The 18,649-nt window shown below is 38.5% G+C and overlaps 1 protein-coding gene across 1 annotated transcript in view; it reads right to left on the minus strand.

The window, feature by feature from the left end:
- The window catches only part of JAK2 (Janus kinase 2), a 75,676-nt gene extending 57,965 nt beyond the window's left edge, over window positions 1-17,711 (minus strand). The window contains exon 1 of the mRNA XM_015820620.1: window positions 17,645-17,711. The gene's annotated coding sequence lies outside the window, so the exon portion shown is untranslated. The remainder of the gene's footprint in view (window positions 1-17,644) is intronic.
- Window positions 17,712-18,649: the final 938 nt, after the last annotated feature.

Below are 18,649 nucleotides of genomic sequence, written 5' to 3' on the forward strand. Positions count from 1 at the left end.
GCTGTGCCTTTTTTGAGTTTATGAAATCAATCCTTGATTTTGGATGTGAATGAAATGGAAGATCTTAAAAAGCACTGTATCCAGAAAGAAACTATTTAGTGTAGATTAGGAAATGTTTAAGAATAGTAATAATAAAAAGAGAAAGAAAAGGTAGTACTAATAGTAATAGGTGCCTTGGGTACAATCCCAAAACAACTGAAGCATTATTTGAACACCATTAACTATTGACAAAAATCACCATCAGTCAATTGTAAAAGGCAGCTTTGCTGAAAACAACTTAACTCCTGTGATGATACCTCGTCTAAAACTATCAAACATCAATATCTGCCTGTCCCAGGTCCTTGCAAAGGACTTTATAGAGGTTGATAAAAATGCCAAATCCAGTTTAAACATTTGGCTGATTGTGCAATGAACCAATAATAAAAAATGTGAATCAAATCCTGCCTGAGATTGTAAACATTTTTAAACAATGAATAAACTATTTTTAAAACTATGAAAACTGCTTTGAGTGTTTCTAAAAAATATAAATACTGTCAATAACATTAAAAAAATAAACATACAAGTCAAAATAATGCAGTTAAAAGACTGAAGATTGAGAAAATGCTAATCCAATTTGCAGGAACTAAAACTGAGTGGAATAAAAAACCCAGCAACAAAATTCAGAATAATTTGGTAGGTTAAAGAACTGAGAGGGAAATAAGAGTTAAAGAACTGAGAGGGAAATAAGAGTTAAATCTAAATACAAAGTTTTTCAATTAGGAAACAAGAATGAAATTCACAGCTACAGAATGGAAGATGCCTAGTTGGGCAGTAATACTTGTTTTTGAAAAAAGCCTTGGAACATGATGCAAAAAAACCCAACAATGCAATCCTCAACAGAAGACTATGTTCTGATCATGGTATTTTAAAGAGACAAATTGTAACACTTTATGTGTTGCAAGCAGAAACTAAGCAGGGGAAAGGTAGGTTGAGATTCTTGGGGGATATAATTATGATTCTTCTATATACATGCAGAATTATCCTCTGTCCAGGTAAGTTCATAGTTAAAAGAATCTCTTTTGTTTACAATCCAACTTACTTGTAAAGTGAGTGTAGGTATATTTCTATCATTTGCCATCTCCTCTAAAATCTCACAGAACTTTCAAAGCTTAAGCAATCTTAAAATAATGTAATAAAAGTCAATGAATACAATTACATGCACAGTCGGATAGAATAATATAAAAAACGTGTGGAAAAAAGAATTTCAGCTGGCATAAACATGTGAAACATCATATGAGCCGCCTCTTGATAGGAGCAAGTCCAAATCAAGAGTATAACTACCAAATCACCACCGTGAACCAGAATAGGTCTCTGAAGATGAGTGTCAATAGGCAAGCAGGGAGCCTTTCAGATACTGTACATGACTCCAAATTGGAAACAGACCAGGAATTAGTGGTCTGTTTACATAATTGGGATTAGTGGAATTGTTTCACAAGTGACAAGAAACTTTTCTGAGACTTGGTCCTAATAAGTAACCAGGCTGCAATATTCTTGATTTCACTTGCTGTCAGAGCCCTGTCATACATTAGTCTTTTTTTTTTTTTACAAGATATGCAAGTTGCTGCAGCAATATAATTGACGCTTTTGTGAAGAAACCAAATCCTTTAATGAGCTAAATAAAATTCATCTGTTAATGTGGTTGGTGTACTCTGCATTACAGACACAAGGCAATGGCCATTTATGTGTGAAGTAATTGTACATCAACTTCAGTGAACTAACTTTGAAAACAGAAGGCAAAAAAGTTTGATCGAATGTTTAAGGCACTATGTTAGAAAGCAGGAGACCATGAGTTCAAGTCTCGCCTTAGCCATGAAAGCCAGCTGGGTGACCTTAGGCCAGTCACTCTCTCTCAGACTACCTACCTCACAGGTTGTTGTGAAGAAAGGAGGAAGGATATGTTTGTGGGATTCAAATTATTTAATACAAATTAAATAAATTAAACCAATCCAATGCTGTGGCAACTACTTGAATAGCCACGGGAATAAGGCAGGGAGGAGCAGCAAACATTTTAAATGTCTAATAATTGCTGTCACAGGAGATTTCTAAAGCTTAGAAACCAGACAAAGGTAAATACAGGCAAAGATAACACAGGTCTGCAGACTGTTGCTCTAACTTAAAAAGAAAGGGCACTGAACTCATTTTGTCTATTACTCTTTAAAAGATATTCCTTCTCTACATTACAAAAGAAACAGCATTTAAAACTGCAACTGGGTATGTAATTATCAGCCCAACTTACTTCACAGAGTTGTCATTGTATATAAAATAGAAGGCAAGAATATTATGTATGTTTGCCACCTTAATAAAAATAGTTTGAATAAAAATCTAATAATAATAAATAATACACTCCGTGTCTAGTTTATAAACTTTACATAAAAGAAAAAAGCAAAACATTCTGCAGCACTTTACATAATTCAAAATATCATGAGGGAAGGATCATTTGGATGAGATGCATATATTTTTAAAACACAGCTGAATTTCAAGTATTTTTTGCACACACTGCTTGTATGTTTTATTAATTTTAAATTGAATCTGATAAATCAAATTTATGAACCTTCTCTTCTTCTGCTTTGGTGCTATCTGTACTTGTTTGAAATGAAATTACTAAAAATTAACATCTTAGGCATCAGCATGTTTCACTATGTTGATTATGTTCCAGGTTCCTACTGCAATTCTGTCTTTGCAACGTCAGCTTTTCTTTTCCTGTATGGCAGCAGCAACAACTAGACATCCCAAAAGCTTTAATCATAAACCCCATTAATTACACCAAAGGATCCTCATTTCTCCTCAGCAGCATGTTGAGTGCAAACTGATCTGAGGGGCACTAGATCATCAATAGATCATCAGGCATAGATCATCAATTATTTCATATTTTTATCCATATTATTTTCTTGGTAAAAATATTGGGATGGTTTACCATTGCCTTTTCCTGCACAGTATAAATTCATGCCTTGACATTGGCAATAAGGTGATCATCTGCCTCCTGCATCTTCCTATGTTGCTGCTGCTTTATATAGTTGCCTGGTTGCTTGGATGACCTTCCTTCCTTACTTGACCTTGCAGGGAATATATATTCTTGGCATACATTCCTGGCATTCTTTGCTGATCCTTCCAGGAACATCCCCTTGCCACAGCTGAATATTACCTATAACATTGCAAAAATGCTAAGGACGAGAATCATGAAACTAACCAAACTCTTTCCAGCCACAAAGGTAAATATGAAGATACTTAATGAAATATGAAGGTTACTACACAAGGAGGTGTTATGAAGTCAGACATTACTTCATGGCAACAACTAAACAGTTAAAGATGGAGTTTAGTCTTTGTCAAATATTACATAAGTCTTAAAGCAGTTTAGGCAGCAAAGCATTCAACACTGTTCTGGCATGAGATGTCATTAGTTTTCAGATTCATAAACTTTATCCAGCTTCCTGTTCCAGACTCAGTTCTGCAGATGCTCAGCTTACTTTCAAAGTTAAAAAATAGGCAATATTAAACACAGAGTTTCTTAGTTTGTTCAGATTTTACACAGAAGGGACACACTGCAAACTATTATTCAAAATAATAGGTTGCAGTCTCCCATCAAATGCTAAGATAGTACCTCAAAATTTAAGCCACAAAGTTACATATTAAAGAGAAATTCCAAAAGCAAACTATGTGTTTTACTTACTCTTAAAGGAAATTCTGTAGCTGACAGTAATTTCTAATTTGGTCATCTATTAGAATACACTAAAAATATCAAGACAGCACCACAAACCTTCCTCTAATGTACAGTTTTCTACAAAGCATTATTGTATATCATACATAAGTAATGGAAGAAAAACAACTTTCATTGTATACATCTGATTTAGGATCACCCTATGTTTTCTTGGACTAGAGGTTTAAAATATTATACCAGGGGTCCCCAACCCCCGGTCCACGGACCGGTACCGGGCCGCAGCATGCCAGCAACCAGGCCCACAAACAAGCAAAGCCCCATCCGGTCCACAGAAAAAACTCTCCAAGTAACCGGTCCCTGTTGCCCAAAAGGTTGGGGACGCCTGTATTATACAGCGTAATTTTTGGAACTGCTTAGAACAGAGGTGTCAAACTGCCGGCCCGCAGGCCAGATGAGTCACACAGAAACCGCACCCACCCCAGCTCCGGCAAGGGGAAAAAAGTCGCGATACGTCACATTATGTGACACGGCGAGTTTGACACCCCTGGCTTAGAAGTAGTCAAAATTATATAAAGAGACTGTTCTATTTGTAAGGAATATTTTTAGTGTGCATTGATTACATGAAAAATCCCCAATAAATTTGAAAATAATTAGGTCAAAACAAGTAATCTCACAACTCAAATTCTTGCTAAATAGTACAATTCAACTCTGAACTGAATAGTTTAAAGATATAGATTAATTTTTTTGCTTCAGGGAGCAAGCACATAAATTATTATGAAAAATATTGTGTCATAATAAATATTAGGCTTTAACTGCAACAAAGTTCAGATTTAAAAATTCTATGCACTTGCTGACATAATTTTCATCCTACAAAGTACCGGTAATATATTTTTTACTTACAAATCTTTCATAAATATACCATGTTCTGCCACCCATTTAATAATGAAGGTGTTCAAATTTTTTTATTGTGAGTTAATATCAAGGAAAGTGAAAAAGAATAATTATGGATTAAGACCCTCAAAGTTTCCATTCCTACCATAGACCTCTCAAAATCACTTTTTAAATCTGTTGACAAGGAAAAAAAATCTGAGAAATATAGTAGCTGCTTAGTTCACATGAATCTTCCTGTTAGATATACAGGGCTGCTTAAAAGTTTGTGAATCCTTCCAAATTTTCTGTGTTTCTGCTAATAAATATGACTTAAAACATGATCTGTTTTCCACACAAGTTCTAAATCTAAATAAAGAGAAACTAATTAAATGAGTAAAAATTCATTATTAAGGAAAATGATTCAAAGCTACATATTTGTATGTGGCAAAAGCATATGAACCTCTAATTATCAAGTTCATTTGAAGAGTCAGGTGCTCCAATTAATGGGATAGTGATCAAATGTGAGGGTATGAGGTCCTGCCTTATTTAAAGAACAACATTCTGGGTATGCAACTGAGGGATGCAGAAATCTGTTAAATCAATACCACTGCCCAATCCACCACTGCATTGTCTTTGCTGCCATGTCAATATACCCCTTCATACACGATCTTAATAATAATAATAATAATAATAATAATAATAATAATAATAATAATAATAATAATAATAGTAGTAGTAGTAGTAGTAGTAGTAGTAGTAGTAGTAGTAGTAGTAGTAGTAGTAAAGTTGGAAGGGATCTTGGAGGTCATCTAGTCCAACCCCCTGCTCAGGCAGGAAACCCTATACCATTTCGAACAAATGGCTGTCCAGTCTCTTCTTGAAAACTTCCAGTGTTGGAGCATTCACCGCTTCTGGAGGCAGGTTGTTCCACTGGTTAATTGTTCTAACTGTCAGGAAGTTTCTCCTTAGTTCTAGGTTGCTTCTCTCCTTGATTAGTTTCCACCTGTTGCTTCTTGTCCTGCCTTCAGGCGCTTTGGAGAATAGCTTGACTCCTCCCTCTTCTTCGTGGCAGCCCCTGAGATATTGGAACACTGCTATCATGCCCCCCCTCGTCCTTCTCTTCGTTAAACTAGACATACCCAATTCCAGCAACCGTTCCTTATATGTTTTAGCCTCCAGTCCCCTAATCATCTTTGTTGCTCTTCTCTGTACTCTTTCTAGAGTGTCAACATCTTTTTTACAGTGTGGTGACCAGAACTGGATGCAGTATTCCAAATGTGGCCTTACCAAGGCATTGTAAAGTGGTATTAACACTTCACGTGATCTTGATTCTATCCCTCTGTTAATGCAGCCTAGCACTGTGTTGGCCTTTTTGGCAGCTGCAGCTTTTAATGTTTAAACCCTGCATATTTGTCTTTTGAGAAGCTCAATTCCATCAATAACTTTTTTAGTTTTCCTCTTCCCCTTTAATTTCATATGGTTGTTTTGAATTCAAACCTCATTCTCTCCGTGTACCTAAAGCATCAATACGCATCTTTCATGTTAGTCATTCACTTCTGTAGCCAATTTGTAGTCATTCAGCACTCAATCATTCTTAACATTATTTTTCTTGCACCAACACACTTAAGTACTCCATGTTGCACAATTTACCTTTATGCTTCTCCTGACATAAAAGAGGAAAGAAAAATACAATGCCACTTTCTTTTGAGAGTCATCTCTCACAATAGGCCATGAACTAATACCATTGTATATCTTCAAATGTTTTAAATTTATTTTGTAAGTAACTAAACTGATCATGCTTAGATCTATATTCATTTATCATTTATATGCATAAACAGAGAAATGTTTAAATCAAATATTTGAGATGCACAAAAAGTTTCTAACGAGATATTCATCAGTTGCCATTGTTACTGTCAACCCTCAGGCTGCTGGACAAGATTAAAGAAGCAAGAACTATATAGATGTCAATGTAGTCACGCTTTAATACCAGTCTGGGATAACATAGAATCTTGGAATCTATAAGAGGAATTTCACAGCCTCATTTAAAATAAGTTAATTAAAGCTGGATCTCTCTAACTGATTTGATTTTTTTCTGAATGTACATTTAAGTATGATTACTGAGCAATGAGCATAATAAATTGTACAGTTATCAAAATCCATCAAATAACTCAGTGCTTTTATATTTCTGTAACAGTCACGCTTCAAACACAGTTCACTTTTCTAAAATAAAACCAATTCTCTTCTTTGATACCCTTGTCCCTCAGCAATTCTAAGAAAAAAATATATTCAGAAATGAAAACGTAGACATTCTCCATTAATTTTATTGTAACTCTGTTAAACCTGCCTATTTGTAGTAATTGCAACCACACCACTTATTCAGAATATGACAAACTCTTTAGAGAGGCTCATAAGGTTGTCAATGGTTTACAAATTGTTCAGAGATCTGGAATAAAGTTTGTCCACCACCCAATTTATGACAAAATGTTTACAATATATTAACTTCTAGCATCAGCTCAGAAAACAGCATAATGGACACCAGCATAAAAAATGACAGATGACCCAGTCTGAGAATTTAAGGCCGATGTTTGTCACAAGACAACTGATGCATTTACAATGCTAAGGCATGATTCTGCATATTCTGGCTTATTATTCACAAAGAAAATTGTTCCTATTACTAACCTCTCTCATCCAGCACCAAGGGGAAGCAGTTAGATATAAAAAATATTAATGGACCAATAAAAATTTTATATTTAGAATTTTTAGAGTTGTCTCTGACCTGAAATCAAAGCTTGTTAGAAAAATGACATTCCGGCTTCTTAGAAGGAAGAGAACTCTATTCAAACATAATTCCTCTTTTAATTTGTTAGCCAAAGCCACTTTCAATAGAAATAACAAGACACATCTGTGAATAACAAGCCAGAATTCTAGCTTAAAATTGAGAAGCCAGGGCAATAATTCTGACTAACTGACATGTACTATTATGAAAATAACTCACTTGAAACCCAATGTCCAAACTATGACATTAATTAATTCTTTAGGCTACCTAAATGCAAACTTTTTCCTATATTCTATTATTAAATAACTCTTCTTTATTTTCATGTTTACTATAGAAAATAAAATGAATGTTGCATTCTATCTCAGCTTTCTATAAATTTATAGATTCAGTCTAGACCCAATATTCCAAAATTAAAGGTTCAATATCTTCTCACCCAAATCTAAGGGAAATCCAATAACAGCAAAAGCAAAATCTCAAAAATTATCTTAAAAGATAAATACTGTTCAGCTACTGAGTTGATAAGAAACTTGTAGTTTACTAAGAGGATAAGAAAAATTAATTGGTCTTAATTACACATGGGATACTGGAGAGAAAAATGGATTCAGCTGCATACTGGATATTTTACATAACTTTGATAGTATTGAACAAAGCAGTATTTCATAGAACCATATTTTTTAAGAAAAAGTCCATTGCACCATATAGATTAAATCAAATGAATAATATATTGAATTAACTTCACACTCTTATTCTCTTTCCCCAAAAATTCCCCCCAAAATAGCTCTGAAATCTCTAAAAGCAGCTTAGAAATATGCTTGCGTGGGGCAAGTCCAAACAAAGTAACAAAATTATCTGAAAAACAACTCAATAATCAGCTTTAAATCTGTATTGAATCTATTAACAATTCAAAAAATATCTTAACTTACTTTGTGGGTATATTTATGCCACAAGAGTAAAATAATCCTTTCCCATAGCAGAATTACTTTTCATTTCACCCCTCCCAAGAGCTAATGTTTTAAAATATTTTGTCAACAATAAAATACCCCCTCAACTACAGAACCTTATAAAGTAACATTTACAATTAACTGGTACTGAAATGTAAACGCTGTACAGAAGATATTTCAGCCATTTTAATAGCTTTGCATGGTGCCAAATGCTTTAGAAAGTATTTCATTCAAGATCAGACTTTTAACTCTTGTGTTACTGATAGTAGCAACTCTAGAGAGCAAATATCCTTTGTGCAACTGGATTCTTGATTTTCTTACTAACAGGCCCCAATATGTGCAAGTTGGAACAAATATTTCTAACACCATTTTCTTGAACACAGGTTCTCCTCAGGGCTGTGTCCTAAGTCCGCTGTTGTTCACCATATTGACCCATGACTGTAGTGCTAGATTTGCCACCAACCATATTGTGAAGTTCGCAGATGATACAACAGTAGTGGGCCTTATGCATGACGACACTGAGAGTGCTTACTGCAAGGAGGCTGAGGGTTTGGTGAACTGGTGTAAGGAAAATAGCCTAGTTTTAAATACTGGAAAAACCAAAGAGATTATTGTCAATTTCAGAAAAGGCAGGCACAGCCACACTTCTCTGTACATTAATGATTCACCTGTGGAGATGGTTATCAGCATCAAATTCCTGGGTGTGCAGTTAACAAGTAGGCTGGCTTGGTCGCTCAGCAGCGAGACACTGGTGAAGTGGGCACAGCAGTGCCTGCATTTTCTGCGTCACATGAAAAAAGCATATCTTCCTTCCCCTATCCTTACCCACTTTCTACAGAAGGACGATCGAGAGCATCCGTCATACAGCATCACAGTCTGGTTTAGAAGCATCACTGCTTCAGACACGACGGCAGTGCAGAGAGTGGTAAGGATGGCTGAAAAGATCATTGGCAGTTCCCTCCCTTCCATCCAGGACATAGCACAGAAGCGTTGCTTGAGCAGGGTCCGTAAGATTATCTGGGACACTACACATCTTCTTCACGACCTGTTTTCTTTGTTACCTTCTGGGAGGAGGTTCCGTGGTATCCGAAGCAGAACATCCAGATTCAGTCACAGCTTTGTTCCATACAGTATTAACCTTGTGAACTCTAAAGCTTCCTCCTTCCGTTATGTATTCAAGATGGACAGTGAATAATATTTATGTTACTTATATGTAAGAGTGTAGGTCTATACATATGTTGTATATAGTATGTTTTAAATGTGTGTTATGTATGTGTACACTTTGAGAGGAAGCAACTACATTTCATTTTTAATGTGTGCCACTGTGCCCACAGGAAAAAAATGACAATAAAGGTTATCTAATCTAATGTAGCATGCTGCATTATTTCAGTTTTTCAATTGATCAAAACAATTTCTAGTTCGTAAACCTGGATAGCGAGATGGGCAGCATGCATATTTAATAAATAATAAATTTAGTAAATAAATAAGCTCGTCTAAAGTTTTCTTTACTGTCTCAGTAAAACTGAATCAGCACTTCCTCTTCCTTGGAAGGCTGCATATTTAATATCAAAAACTGCAAAATCTGCATCACAGGGGCTACAAGGGGTCAGGTATATATCCTTACATTGGCCAGGTCCTCTTATCCCCAAGACCCAATTTCTGCATAGATATTCTCTCCAAAATATCCTGCTGCTTTCTTTATACAGATAGTTTTCAGGTTATGATCACTTATTCAGTGATAATTCATAATGTGATGGTGCTGAATGAGAGGGAAATACGACAGTCCTTAGAATTTTGGTCATCATCACATGCCCACAGTCATGGTGATCATGATTCCAAATTTTCCCTGCCAGTTTCCCACAAGCAAAGTCAATGGTGAAGCCAGCAGGAAGTTGGAAGTTGTGTTCACACGAGGTCCTCATTTACTGACAGCAACCGGAACTGCCAGAATGTATTTATTTATGAAATATTTTTATGGCCACCCAACTGACACACTGTAACTCTGGATAACATTAAAAAAACAAAAAAACCACACACCTCCAACCCCCCCCCCCATGGTGGCAACAATACAATCATATCAAGTACTTGATTGGCTCCATATCTGTTTGGAGTCCCCAGGCCTACAGACAGAACCACATCTTCAGAGCCTTCCTGAAAAGTAACAAAGCGGGGGCCAATCTTTGGGGGTATTTTCCATAGGGAGGGAGCTACTACTGAGAAGGCCCTTTTTCTTGGTCCCGCCAGATATGAGTTTCCCAAATAGATGGGACCTGCAACATGCCCTGCCTTCCTGGTAGGTTGGGTAGATATAACTGAGGAAAAGCAGTTCTTCAAATAAGAATTGCCATTACAATTCCGGTCCCAATTACCATTGTAACGCATAGACTACCTGTAGGTGGGATGGAAGTAAGGGAAGGCATATGAATTTTTACTTTCCATGTTTATTATCATATTTAAAAATAAAAGATTATTATGAACCACTCTCTTGCGCTTGCATTTTTAATTAATACCTGGAAGAGGGACTGCTCAAAGAAACTAGCTCTTTCTATTCATTTTTGCAAAAAAATAACTCCAAAACTTCCAGCTTTAACCTCAATCAGATAATTATTTCTCTTCTTTTGTCATAGCAGGTTCTCAATATCCGCTAGAAACTTAATCCTCATTAATATTTGACCTTCTTTTACTGATGCTGAAACAGTTCTGGGGGTGGCAGAGGAAAGAAAAGGTTGCAGGGCTGTAAAACTTGCCCAACAAAAATGAAGACCATACAATCCTCACTACTGTGACAGATGGAGGAAGGGCCCCTGGTGCTGTAAGTAATTAATAGGAACAATTTAAATAAACACAACGCTGCTTATTTTAGTCCTGGTATCTCTTTTCATGTCCTCCTGCTTCAGTATTAATCCTGCAAATTCTAAATTAGCCAGCAATACAAGAATTTCTTGCAATACAAGTGTTTCTTGCACATATCCTTTTCCACAGCTGTTACTGTTAGAAAAAGGTGTTTTCTACTCTTATGGAGATCTAGCTAGTCTCAGAAATCTTTTGGAAGGGAAGACATGCCTTTGTTTTCCTACTTCTACTCTGCCTTCCCCTAATGTTTATTTAGGGATGTTTTTTTTTTGTCAGAAATCTAATTCCTGCTTTGACTTAGATTTAAATTGGACCTTGGAGATATTTGCTGGGTTTTATCTTTGTCCCTCATCATGGTAGCTGTTGAATAAAAGGGAAACAGTATCTAGGGCAGTGATTGACAGTTCCTCCGTAGACAGGTATGGCCTAGCTGAAATCAAAATTAAAGTCTTTTTAACAGTTGTCTCTGAAAGCAATCCAGGCACTGAATATCCTGTGTCAAAGTATACATTTTCCTTTTCCCAGCTTTGGAAGTTCTCATCTTGGGAATTATTAGGAACTTAATGGAACTAAATTGTTAGGAACTAAATAAAATCCTTTGCTGTTGAAGTGTATAACATTTTTATCTAATCAGGAATGCAATAAACAGTCCAAGTTTTGCCTCAGGGTTACTTTTACCTCCCAGAGCATGCAATAAAATGGGAGCAGAAAGGTTTTAGCCATATTGAAAGTCTAGGTCAGACATGTCAAACACAAGGCCCGGGGGCTGGATGCAGCCCACAAAGTGGTTTCATGTGGCCCACGAAGCCGTCCTGGAAACTGTGAGGGAACGGCCCCCGCTGCCTTGGCCCTGGCCCAAGCTGGCCGGGAGCCAATGTACAATTTTGTGGTGACCATCTATGCTGAAATGCATTCAGTCTTAGCTCCACAAGGCCGTCTGGAAACAGCGAGGAACCAGCCCCTGCTGCGTCGGCCCCACCTCCTGGGTGCATGCTGAGGAGGTGTCACCATTTGTGAGGAATGAAGAAATGCACCATCGCCTGGAAGTGGCCAGCAAATGGCCCTCGCCTACTTCACATATCCGGCTTGATAGGCTCTGCCCTGGTCCCACCCCTTTCTGCCAGAGACCCTCAGATCTGTCCCACTCCTGCCCAGGCCCCCACAGGCACCCTTGACGCGAATGATGTAGAGCTGGCCACGCCCACCCAGTAGGCTGCATCCACCCTGGCCACACCCACCCAGCCCCCCGAGGGCAACCGCAATGCTGATGCGGCCCTCAATGAAATTGAGTTTGACACCCCTGGTCTAGGTAAAGGAAGGAACAAGACAAATGAAAACTTGAGAAATATTAGACCTTACTGAGCAGAACACTTCACAAGTCTTGGTGAAGAGAGTGTTTCCTGTATTTGTGGCTAATGACTGTCTTCATTAGGCACAAAGCCTTCATGCTGGCACAATGAAAATGTACATGCTTCCTATTGACTATGCTATGCTGTGATGATACAATAATTCACCAAACTTTGGCATCTGAAAGAGCCAATCAACAAGTTTACCATGACTACATATATTACCTCATCCCTTGATCATTATTCTGCTATGTGCAATGGCATATATGGACAATGCCTATGAACGGCACAATACATTATAATATTTTCCAAGAAGAACAGAACTACCTGTTTAAGGCAACATGTTGAGAAGTGAGATGTGTTTTCTATGTGTCCTCTTACTGAAACAAGACTGCATTTACATCCTTAAACAAAATTGCCTTATTAAAAAAAGTGTCTTTATGTATAAGATAAGATAACCTTTTTGTCATTTTTTACTGTGGGCACATTGGCACACATTAAAAATGAAATTCTGTTGCCTGCTCTCAAAAGTGTACAGATATATAACATACAAACATGCTACATACGTATATATCTATACCATCACATATAAATACATATAAATATTAATCACTGTCCATCTTATAAAGCAGACATTTGTTGCTTAGACACTTCCTTTGTTGATGCCTAAACTAAGCAACTCTGGGAGTGGAGAGGGAAAAAGAGGTTGCAGGGCTATACAACTGCCCAATGAAAGCAACCTCTTTATTACTGGATCTCATCCTGGCAGACGGAGGAGCCCCTGGTGCTGTAATTACAGGAACAGTTTAAATAAACACGCTGTTTCATTTCAGTTCTAGCACCTCTTTTAATGTTCTCCTGCTTTGGTATATATCCTACAATAACCTACAAGTAGCCAGCAATAGAGTAATTTCAGAAAATACCCACCCTCTTCTAAAATCATTTTATGTGAACTCACCTCCTTTTAGATAAGATAACCTTTATGTCATTTTTTTTACTGTGAGCATACTGGCCCACATTTTGCTCTGCCTCTTCTGCCATATCAAAGAGTGGTACCACTTATGCCCAACAGAGAATATAAATCTGTTCTACACTAATTATGTCTGCTATGGGTTCACTACTATCCATCTCTGTCCACCACTGGGTGCCCTTCAATTGTGTTGGACACATTCATTTTCTTTACTCCCAGCTCCTGTTACACACATGCCCAGATTCGGTTTATGGCCATTCATACATTCACAGCCTGTTGTGACAGATGGCTCTTGTAACACCACCACACTCACACACCACTTTCTAGCTGGGGTTTCCAGATAGGTGCAGCTAAAGCAGATGAGAAATATAATTTTGATCAACAGCCAGGGAACAATTAGCAACACATATAAATCATTTTCAACCAAATACTGAGGCACATAAGGAAAACACAGAAACACAATGAACTTTAAAGTAGCAGCAAAACTTTACTGGTTACAATGTACATTTCCTCCCACACACATATCTCCACTTATTTGATTATGCCTTTAGCCTGGTATTGGGAACTGCAGGTACGCTACATAAACAGCTTACTCTCTTGAAATCCTTTCCTCTCCAACCTTTCCACTATGCAGGGGGAGAGGGGAAAAAGCAAGTGCTTTTGTAAGCCATCTCTCCTTTGCCCGATTCTTTCCTACTGGTGGTGCAATTGCAATGTGTAGAAGAGCAAACAGCTTACTCTCTTCTAATCCCTTTCTCTCCAATCTCTCTGCTCTATAGGGAGGGGGAAGTGTCATAGAAAGGAAATATTGCCTTCAGAAATAGTTTGTTGTCCCCTCAAGATTGGAGAGAAAGGAATTTCAAAAAAGTACTGTAAGTATTTACATAGTGCATCTGCAGCTCCCAGGCCAGGCATGAATACATTGCTTTTGATTTATAGAAGAGGAGTTTACTCTCTTGCAATCCCTTTCTCTCCAATCTCTCTACTCTGCAACAGAGGAAGAAAAAAAACCTAACAAGCCAGGCATAATATATATACTGATTGTAATACCAATCATGTGACTGAGGAACACTATGAAGGTTATAAATGTTCCTAAATTGCCTGTAAAGTTGAAGGTCATAAATAAGAATTACCTATAATTGTATATGGGACTGAGTGTTTCTGTGAACTTAAGTCTCTTTTGTTTTCTTCAGATGACCTTTCTTCTTTGATCCTTAGAGATTTCCCTCTTATGGTTCTCTCCAAGGAACTATTTGAGAAGGTTATTGACTTTGCTTAAATGCCTCATCTTTAGGTTAAGGCTGATCTTTAGCAGGTATTATGTATGGCTATGTAAATATGTATGTACCTGTATGCATACATATGTATATGGTGTAAATGTATGTAAATATGTATATATTTAAAGTCGTAAAAATGTGTTTGATACAGATATGAAAAAATATGTTCAGCTGAATATTTTACATTGTTTCCTATAGACAAAGCAACATCGCTCAATATTACAGTGCCATCTCTAGATAAAAAAAACCTAATTTAGCTATAGCCTGGAATCATATTCTTCTCTAGATAAACTCTAAACATCCAGGATGTAAGATTGCCAGGAGAAATAACAACAACCTAAGATATGCAGATGTTACCACTCTAATGGCAGAAAGTAAAGAAGAACTGAAGAGCCTCTTGATGCGGGTGAAGAAGGAGAGTGCAAAAGTTGGCTTGAAACTCAACATTAAAAAAACCAAAATCATGGCATCCGGCCCTCTCAATTCCTGGCAAATAGATGGGGAAGAAATGGAGGTAGTGACAGATTTATTTTCCTGGGCTCCAAGATCACCTCAGATGGGGACTGCAGCCAAGAAATTAAAAGACGCTTGCTCCTGGGGAGGAAAGCTATGGCGAATCTAGACAGCATACTAAAAAGCAGAGACATCACCCTGCCAACAAAAGTGCGTATAGTCAAGGCCATGGTTTTCCCAGTTGCAATGTATGGCTGTGAAAGTTGGACCATAAGAAAGTCTGAGCACAAAAGAATTGAGGCCTTTGAACTATGGTGCTGGAAAAGACTCCTGCGAGTCCCTTGGACTGCAAGGTGTTCAAACTGGTCAGTCCTAGAAGAGATCAACCCCGACTGCTCTTTAGAAGGCCAGATCCTGAAGTTGAAACTCAAATACTTTGGCCACCTAATGAGAAGGAAGGACTCACTGGAGAAGAGCCTAATGCTGGGAAAGATTGAGGGCAATAGAAGAAGGGGACGACAGAGAATGGCTGGATGGAGTCACTGAAGCAGTAGGAGTGAGCTTAAATGGACTCCAGAAGATGGTAGAGGACAGGAAGACCTGGAGGAACATTGTCCATGGGGTCACGATGGGTTGGACACGACTTCACAACTAACAACAACACAACTATTTATTTAAATCCCAGATCATTGCATAATCATGTTAAAGTCAAGAAGATATAAAACTTTTTTTTGGTTTCCTTATTTTTTCAAGAGCAATGTCACTCTGATTTATTCTCTAATACATATCATATATATGTTGTACTGATAGGCTTACAACATAGTGGAGAGCCAATCTGATAACAATGAATCTGGATCATCTGCTAGATAAAACTACTACTTCTATGTCCTTCCCAACTTAAAATCATACGTGCAAATCTGTGGAAAGAAGATATTTTCTCTCCCCACAGCTATAAACAGGCCTGAGGGGGTTGTTCCCTTATCAGAGACTTTTCTATCTTACTTTTAATTTTTTAAAAATATGGAGAGTTACACAACAGAGCATTCATGACACCCATTGCTGTTTGTGAAGCAACAATTCCTCTGTAGATTTATAATGCTTTAAAAAAAAACTATTACTAAATCCTCAACATTATAATTTGTGATCATTCCCCACAAACTACTAATACCTTCCTAGAGTTGCAAATTCAACAGTATGAAAAGCACAAGAGTAGATGAAGTCTATCAGATAAAGCAAAAACAAACAGTGATAAATAGCATCAATTCTCTAAGTTGGTGCTGCTGAAAATGTCAATTCTGGCTAGATTCTCATCACCTGCAAAGCCAAATTGCGGTTTCGTCACTGTCAGGTCGTGTGAGCACAGCCAGATTGGCTGCAAACCACAACTTCTTCCAATCATTCTGAGCAAGACGTTAGCTGCCACCCCTTCTTTTCTTCCCCTACTCAGAAGCCACAGGATCTTTTGTCTTCTTTTGAGAAAAGAAGACTCATTTCTAGAATTTCAGCTTTATAAGCAGAAAAGAAGGCAGAATCAAGTCACACACGTTACCCTTGAAAAAAACAGAATCTCCCTAATGGTCTGAGACAGATCGCCCCAAAGTTCTAAATATTTAGAAATGCATGCTATATCTTAGCAGAGCGTCATTTAAACGGAAACATCCTTGGGATTAAAAAAAAAGAGAGAGAGATTATCTTTTTTCTGCTTGTGTATGTAAATGCATCATATTGGTATTTGCTATTTAATTACAAAAATCAATAAAAATTTTATTAAAAAAAAAAAAGAGAGAGAGAGAAAAAAATATATGAAAGAGAGGAGTAAGAGGCCTCTTCTAACCGCGGCCGAGTTCATCTCGCCTAAGGCTGTTGACAGCCTCAAATTAAAAAAAAAATGGTCGGCTTTTTTTTAAAAAGGCGTAAGAAAAGGGACACCCCAGAGCTTCTATCAAATTTAACTCCAGCTTATTCTGACACATTGGAGACCGCCTTTCGCTTTCGCTTCTACCAGAGGCGAGGGGGATTTTGAAGGGTAGGCGGAGAGATGAATTAAAAAAAAAAAAACCAAAAAAAACCCCCCCAAGCTGGTGTCTCTCCCTTAGAATAAATGCCAACAGCAAGCACGAATGACCGGCAACTTCCCCGCCCTTTTTTCCTCCCCGTTTTCCTTTAAAACACAAAAACACACACACACGCACACAAAAACCCGATTATTACCCGGTTAGCTTAATAAAACCTCGGAGAGCACCAAAAACTCCGGAGCTCAACCTTGGAGAGTCTCTCCGATCGAGGGAGGGGAAAGAAGAAAAAAAAAGCACAACCCAAACTTTTGCCTTTTGCAAAACTGGCATCTCTAGAGAAAGGAGCGGGCTGCGAGCGCGGCCGTCCCGCTCCTGCAAACTGCGGGCGAGTCCCCCGCAGATAATCGGATAAAACCAAACTAAAACGGGCGTCCAGGAAGTTAACTCACCCGGGGTTGGTGTCGGCGGAGGCTTCCTCCAAGCTTCCCTTAGCTCTGGCCGTCGGGAGGAGGAAGAGAGGAGCTGCTGGAGCTGCTGCTGCTGCTGTTCCTGCTCCTAGCGCGCCTGCCGCAACTGCCGAGCTCGGCCTTCAGCGGGGGTTGCAGGCTGCTCTCTTTCGCTCGCCCGCCCGCCCGCTCGTCGAGTCCGCCTTTCCTGCTCCTGGTCTTCCGGAAGGAGGGGAAACAAGAACAGCCACAGCCACCGCTTCCGCACAGAGGTCCAAGCCGAGCGGGAAGCCGCAGCCGCGCGCGCGCGCGCCCCGGGCCTGCCTTCTTAGGTGCACGCGCTACTGTCGCCAAGGAGCGGGGAGGCCCGGCAGGCTCCTCCCCCGGGAGGAGGAGCTAAATGCCCGGTTTCTGAAGTGGCTTCAGCTCCCAAAGGAGAGGAAGCGGGGGGGGGGGGGGGGGGGGGGGGGGGGGGGTTTGGTCGAGATCGGAAGAAAGGCTGGTGCTTCAATCTTTTTAAGAAGGGGGAGCCGTTTTCGTAGGCCAAATATCGCAAATCGCCCTAAAATGGGCAGAGCAATGCTTATCCGGTCATGGGCTCCTCGCCCCGTTTTTCTAGCTTCGCAAAACTACGGAACTGTATAAGAACTAATGGGCCTGTGATCCCGGGTGTTGCAAAATGCCTGGACTAGGTGTGTAAAGTTAAGGATAACTTCCCTAAAGAGAATTAGATTTGGTCATTTGAGGCTAGCATAGAGGAATTGCTGTACTAAAAGAATCAGATATGCAACTAAATATGTAAATAGATCGTTTATATCCTGTCCGATTCTGAGCATGACAGTGATAAATACATGATTTATTGGTTGTCCTACCTAGTCAAACTAATGGTCAATGAACAACATGGAAAAACGGGGATTTTGGAATCAAACTGAATATCCATACTTTTGTTTTTATTTTTTTTTAAAGCCATTGCTTTTTCTAGACTGAGTACTCTGTAATGACTAGGAA

Source organism: Protobothrops mucrosquamatus, unplaced genomic scaffold (genome assembly GCF_001527695.2).
Source record: "Protobothrops mucrosquamatus isolate PMUCROS unplaced genomic scaffold, P.Mucros_1.0 scaffold1151, whole genome shotgun sequence".
Classification (NCBI taxonomy): Eukaryota; Metazoa; Chordata; class Lepidosauria; order Squamata; family Viperidae; genus Protobothrops; species Protobothrops mucrosquamatus.